Source organism: Cricetulus griseus, chromosome 5 (genome assembly GCF_003668045.3).
Source record: "Cricetulus griseus strain 17A/GY chromosome 5, alternate assembly CriGri-PICRH-1.0, whole genome shotgun sequence".
In the NCBI taxonomy this organism is placed as follows: domain Eukaryota; kingdom Metazoa; phylum Chordata; class Mammalia; order Rodentia; family Cricetidae; genus Cricetulus; species Cricetulus griseus.
This window is the reverse complement of record NC_048598.1, coordinates 178,729,679-178,735,939: the sequence shown is the minus strand read 5'-3', so window position 1 is coordinate 178,735,939 and position 6,261 is coordinate 178,729,679. Positions and strand designations below refer to the sequence as shown.

The following is a 6,261-nucleotide window of genomic DNA, read 5'->3' as shown; positions in this document are numbered from 1 at the left end:
TGGCTGTGTCCTCAGTGGTCACAGAGTTCAGCTGCAGGAAGAACTGGTTCTTGGCTGTGTCTCTGGTGATGGAGATGCGGCTCTTGAGGGATGGGTTGTAGTCGGTGCCACCACTATAACTTATGTACCCCATCCACTCCAGCTTGTTCCCTGGGAACTGCATGATCCAGGTCCACCAGTAACTACTGGTGATGGAGTCACCAGTGACAGAACAAGTGAGGGACAGCGACTGTGAGGGCTTCACCAGGCCAGGTCCTGACTCCTGAAGCTGGATCTGGGACAGGACACCTGCAGACAGGAAGAGTCAATTCTGTCAATCACATGTTGTCACATCCCCTCATGGACACATGTATGAAATGGTCACACTCACCAGAAAGGGCTGTCACCAGGTACACAAAACCCAACAGTCTCATCTTCTAGGCTACACCCCCTTTTCTCAGAGGTCAGCCTCCTGTGAGAGAGCTGTGAGCTCCCACAGCCCAGGAGGTCATTTAACTTAGAGCTAGAAGATGCATTTGCATGTGGGGAGTCAGCCTTGTCCTTATAAAAGAGAAGGGTGGATACCACTCCATTTCCTTATTACAATACAGACATCACTCAATGTCATTTTCTATAGTGTGTGTCTGAGGTAAAAGAGTTGGGGACCACAGGGCTCACAGGACACACACCCTAGCATGACCCCACCTCCACTTTCTAGACCAATACCCCCCACAATGCTTCTGCTCCATACATATATATTATATATATATATATATATATATGTATATTTTTTTCTTTTTTCCATTCATTTATTTCTTAACATTTTATATATTATTATTCTTTAATTAATTAATTTTATATTCAAATTCCAGTTTCTCCTCCCTCCTTTCCCTTCCCTTCTCCCACTCCCCCACCTCCCATCTGCTCCTTGTAGAGTATAAGTCCTTCCCTAGGAATCTACTAATTCTGTCCATCATCTCCTTGAGGCTGACCAAGGTGCCTCCCCACCCCCTGGCAGCCCTGTGTCTAGGCTGGGCAGGTTCTCTCTCCATGTAGAATGGGCTCCACTAAGTCTGATTGTGCATTAGAGTTAGATCTTGTTCACACCATCAGTGGCCTCAGGTATTGTCCCAACTGCACCACTGTCACCTATATTCAGGGAGTCTTGTTCAGTCTTATGCAGGTTCCCTGTTAGTCAGACCAGAGTCACTGATCTCTCACTGTCTCAGGTCTGCTGATTCTGTGGACTCTCCAATCATGATCTTGACCCCTTTGTTCATATTATCTCTCCTCCCTCACTTTGATTGCACCCCAGGAGCTTGGCCCATTGGTTAGTTGTGGATTTCTGGATGTGCCTCTATCTGTTTATTGTAGAGGGTTAAATCTTCTCTGGGGTGGAGGATCGTAGTCTGTGTATCTTTTGCTTCATTTCTGGTATCCACTTATGATTGAGTAATACTATATTTGTTTTGTGGGAATAGGTTTCCTCACTCAGGCTGGGTTTTTTTTTTCTACCTTAGTCCACTTGTCTGCAGATTTTAGGATGTCTTTGTTTCTTACTGCTGAGTAGTACTCAATTGTGTAAATATATCACAGTTTCTTCATCCATTATTTGGTTAACGGGCATCTAAGTTATTACCAAGTTCCGAATTTTACAAATAATGCTGCTATGAATGAAATTGCTGCTTCTGTATTTTTGGGTCTCATGTCAACTCCAATCTACTATTCACACTTGGCTTTCTGAGTTCCTGGTTTCTGATTAGGAAGACCACACTGCTCAAGTTTTTCTTCCCTTTTCCAGACAAGTAATGTTTTCCCATCTTTCCTAGAAAGTTAGCACGCTGTCATGTCATTGTAACATGGGGTCCATACTACTTCTGTTATGATAAATCTTTCTGCCAAAGCCACCAAGCCCCCATTGCCACATTTACACTCTATGCCACCCGCCTGCCTGAGTTAGGGCCCCAATTAATGCACAGAGACAGTTGTATTAGGTACAATGCTGCTTGGCCTATGACTAGGATTCTCATCTGTTAGCTCAGTCTTAATTATCATAAATCTATATATTTTATAAGACTTATTGCACGCCTTCCATTGGTGCTCTCCCATTGCTGCTTCAGGAGGCAAAGGGGAAAAAAGGGACACTTCCTGTTTCTCCTTGCTTAAATGAGTCTCCTTGCTATGTCACTTCCTGCCTGGATCACCACTTCTCTACTACATTCCCCAGAATCCTATTTGACTCCTAGTCCTTTCTAATTTGCTGTCTGATTGGCCAAACATTATTTTATTTATCATCCAGCAAGACAAACACATACACAGAAGCACTTCCCCATCATACTTCTTCCTCCTTCCTGACTGTGCAATGTAGAGGAAAGACATGCTGATGGGAGAAGCTTCTTCCCATACTTCCTCCTCCCTCCTCAACTCCCAAGTCCCCCCATCCATATTCACCACTTTGCTGTCTTTTGACAACAAATAGGATTCTAGTGAATAAAATACAATAAAGTAAAATTAGATAAAAATTGACACATTTGAACAGGAGAAAACAAACAAAAAAACTGAATGACAAGAGCCCAAGAAAAGGCACAAGAAACAGGTGTGGTTGCAGAGACCACCAGATTTATATACTCAGGAATCCTATAAAAAGACAAAATGAGAAGCTGTTATATATATGCAAAGGAACTCTAGGGTAAAATAAGAGATAAATAGATAAATGTATAAAATAGAAATAAAGCCATGTGAAATCATGACACAGGGAACCTCCCAAAGGTATTTGATTAGATCCTGATGGCATCTGCTGATGGAAATGCAGCCAGTGCTTAGGACTATTTGGTTTTCTCCACCTGACAAACTTTGCGAAATGTCATTTTTCAATTTAAAGATGTTATGATTGGAGATAGGTTCTAGGTTAGGGATGGGACCACATGCACACCTCCTTGTGCTCTAGAACCCCATCTGCTGTTGACAAATGCATGTCCTGGTTTTCCAAAAGAGAAATTCTTTCTACTGTGAGTAAAGTGGCTTCATGGTGATTGAGAGAGTCTTTGAACAGGATTATTTCTGTTATTGTAGCATTACCAGGAGAGTGACACAGATTCGAGGAACTAACAGATCCTGTATCCTTCTAGGGAAGGGTTGTAACTGACATAGAATTTGGTCTCCTGGGCCTTGTATGTAGTTAACTGGGAGGAATAAATTCTGAGTAGAGTCAGGAAACACCCTTGCTGGCCTCTCTGCACTTACTCTCCAGGGTCTACATGAATAATTTATTTTGGTTTTCCTTTTTGATGCCTCATTGTAAAAATACTTAGCAATGTTATTGATCATATGGACTTGTTGTCATTTGAAAATCATAATACACAATATCAGACTGTGTACCTCTGTGTTTTCTTTGACAGAGCATGGTCTCCAATTTATTATTTTCACCCCATGCAGGGATTGCTCTGAAATGTTTGTAGACAGTTTTATTGTCTATCAGCAATCCTTTATAGGTCAGGAAAGTTGTCTGAAAGACCTTGTGTGACTGTAATGCAGCAGGGTAGACATAAGATGGAGTTCTGTGGAGTACGGAAGCTTTGGCTGTTCTTCAGAAATCCATTCTCTCCCCACAGATGTCAGCCCTAAGAAACTTGCATTGGTGCAGAAAGTTCACGTCTAACAACAACCCAACCTTCATATCACTGTTAGTCTTTCTGCTGAGAGTTCCCAGGGATATACAGATAAGGGAATCCTCTTTACTTTCTATCCTGAGGCTGTGGTTTATATCTGAGCAAGAGAGATCATGATAGTGATGAATTTTATACTGCACATAAACCATTGCGAGGACCCTGGGCCTTGGAGGAAAAGAAATTTTTGTAATTAATATTGTTAGATCCTAGCCATGCTGTCAATGGCAGAATTATTTTTCCTGATATTCAGCTTATGTAGAGCCAAGGTATTGTGTTCTCCTAAATAAAACAGAACAGAAACAAAAAGCCTACATAGACAGAATTGCTTAGATACAGACATATGAATGTTATAACTGAGTCCAAAATTAAGAGTGGATATAGCAGTTGTCCTCCGTAGTAGAGTGGTGAGAATCCCTGCCTGTCTGGGTTCAATTCCCCGAGAAGGAGTCTAGCAGCCTCTTGCCAGGCATTGGAGGCACACGCTTTAACCCTAGCACTTGGGAGGCAGAGGCAGAGGCAGAGGCAGAGGCAGAGGCAGAGGCAGAGGCAGAGGCAGAGGATATTTGTGAGTTCGAGACCAGCCTGGTCTACAAGAGCTAGTTCCTTGACAGCCTCCAAAGCCACAAAGAAACCAGTCTTGACAAAGAAACAAAAACACAAAAGAGAAAGAAAGAAAAAGAAAAAGAAAAAATGAATGGATATAAGTTGGCCATGACACCTATAAAAATAAAAATCTCTCTCAATCTCTTTCTCCATCTCTCTCTCTCTCTCTCTCTCTCTCTCTCTCTCTCTCTCTGTGTGTGTGTGTGTGTGTGTGTATGTGTGTGTGTGCTCTCTCTGTGTGTGTGTGTGTGTGTGTGTGTGTGTGTGTGTGTGCTTGTGTATGTGTTGGTGTGGGGGGTGGGTTTATCATGTGCAATACACTGTTGTCCAGTCAGTGTCAATCAGTGTGAAAATAAAACTTGTGACAAAGACAATGAAATTGGGGAAACAGGGGAATGATCAACTGGGTTCCTGATGATATCAACGCCTTTTACATCACCAGTTTCCAATCCCGCTCCTCTGGCCCATGTTATATGAGCAGGAGCCCAGAATGTCTCCATAGTGACAGATTCTATATGGAGAGGACTTCACAAAATGATATTTGGCTCCAACGTAATCTCTCAAATGATACGAAATTTGATTGCTACCAACAAAAGCAATACAGGATTAGACTTACCTATAAATGATTACATAGAATTTAAATTATGAGGAAACATAAAGAGACACCACAAATCTATGGAGCAAACTTCCACCAAAGTATTTGGTGTGCTGTTAGATACATTACTGAATTTTTTGAAAGGTGTTTTTGTTTGTTCAGCTATTGCTGACTTTTATTTTCCTAGCAAAATTCATATTATAGTGTATACCCAGATACACCAGTAACAATTCTAGAATCTTAGATTTAAAGGATACACACACACACACACACACACACACACACACACACACGCACACACACACACGCACACACACACACACACCTCTCATAATGTATTGTCACAGCGTCTTTTTTTCTGTTTCATTAAAGCAGAAGCATGTCAATGGAGGTGGTCACTGATACAGATCTCCTCAATGTCTAGTTACTGCAGGACCACAGGGCTTACTCAGTCATCACCACTTCATTCTCAGATGGCATTTGGAAAGCTTGACAAACACCCTATAGGACTGTTAGGAGGAGGATGAAAAAGGGGCACCCAGATTTATGAATTCTGAGAAAGTCCCCAGGCTAATCTTCTGTGTCATCTCAGCTTCCTGCTCCTCCAGGGTTTCTGACACACTCAGGATGTGGTTGCAACACTGTGTCTCTTGCACAGTAATAAGACAGCAGAGTCCTCAGATGTCAGGCTGCTGAGATCCATGTAGACTGTCCTGGAGGATTTGTCTCTAGTCAGTGTGGCCTTGCCCTGGAACTTCTGATTGTACTTAGTGTTACCACTATCAGGATCAATTCTTCCAATCCACTCCAGGCCCTGCCCAGGCTTCTGCTCAACCCAGTGCATATAACCATCAGTAAAGGTGTAGCCTGAAGTCTTGCAGGATATCTTCACTGAGGCCCCAGGCCTCACCAGCTCAGGCCCAGACTGCTGCAGCTGGACCTGGGAGTGGACACCTGTGGAGAGAAATGCAGAGTGGATGTCACTGTCACCTGAGTACATTCCCCATCCTTAACTCTGGAACTTGGAGCACTTACCTATAGCTGCTGTCACCAGGAAGAGGATGATCCAGCTCCAACCCATGGTGAGGACCTGTGTGCTCAGTGACTGTGGAGAGGACACTGATCATACGTTGTTGGTGGTGTGGACATCCCTATATTTACCACATACACTCCTGTGATTTGCATATTCATGAGCAGGGTGCTTCTTAGATAAGGACCTAGTCCAGCTGGAGAATGAGGAGGTAGAGGACACCTGGGTCAAGCAGCAGGATGCTGAGGTCCAAATCCTCATCCTGTCTGAAGAAGGAGCCATTCCTGAGACCTGTGCAGACCCTACAGAAACATCAAGGCCTAATCATTCAATTTACAAATAGAATTGGAACCTGAGATATTTGGTCCTCGAGGTGAAGAGACTGG

General features: G+C 43.0%; 1 pseudogene; it reads right to left on the bottom strand.

The window, feature by feature from the left end:
• Nucleotides 1-5,268: 5,268 nt before the first annotated feature.
• Nucleotides 5,269-5,926, bottom strand: LOC113836157 (annotated as a pseudogene).
• Between the last annotated feature and the right edge of the window lie 335 nt (nt 5,927-6,261).